Source organism: Porites lutea, chromosome 10 (assembly GCF_958299795.1).
Source record: "Porites lutea chromosome 10, jaPorLute2.1, whole genome shotgun sequence".
NCBI lineage: Eukaryota > Metazoa > Cnidaria > Anthozoa > Scleractinia > Poritidae > Porites > Porites lutea.
Window position 1 is genome coordinate 13,022,524 of NC_133210.1, and position 580 is coordinate 13,023,103.

The 580-nt window shown below is 32.9% G+C and overlaps 1 long non-coding RNA gene across 1 annotated transcript in view; it reads left to right on the forward strand.

Moving 5' to 3' along the window:
- Positions 1 to 383, forward strand: part of LOC140951252 (uncharacterized) — a 3,436-nt gene extending 3,053 nt beyond the window's left edge. Inside the window, exon 3 of the long non-coding RNA XR_012167268.1 lies at positions 205 to 383. This is a non-coding gene — a long non-coding RNA (uncharacterized lncRNA). The remainder of the gene's footprint in view (positions 1 to 204) is intronic.
- Positions 384 to 580: the final 197 nt, after the last annotated feature.

Here is a 580-nt window from a genome sequence, read left to right on the forward strand (position 1 = left end):
CACATCCAACTATTTGCTGCTGCTGTATCATCGAAGATTAGGAAATCTGGCCCTCTGTCTATCACTTTTTAAGGTTTAGCAAATCCCAGCATGGAGTTCACACTGGTACAACTATTTTCCACTAAAAAGCCATATTTTCCTGCAAAAAGGTTGCAGTCAGTAAGTTGTATTATTTTTCTTTCTTTTTTTTTTCTTTTTGAACAGATTTTGATGACCTTTTTGATGATGATGATCTGCAGTGATCTAAGAAACACTTGAAAATTTTATTGTACAGTTTGCTTGGGCTTAGAATATGTATGTAAATTAAGACCTGACTACTTGACATTCATTTGGTTGTACAGTTAAATTTTTATTATACTGGAAATAAAAAGTCTTGATTCATTGACTAAGTTATTTTTACTAGGTGGTTATGATGGCACACTACACTGTATCAACTCTTTTAACCCAGGAGCAGATCCACACCACAAAGTTTCCACCATTTTATGAAAAATATATTTTTAATGAAAAGAAAAACTTTCCAAGTTAAAATCTAACCAATATCTTCTCTGAATGACTCAGAACCCCAAGAAAGGTGACTTTG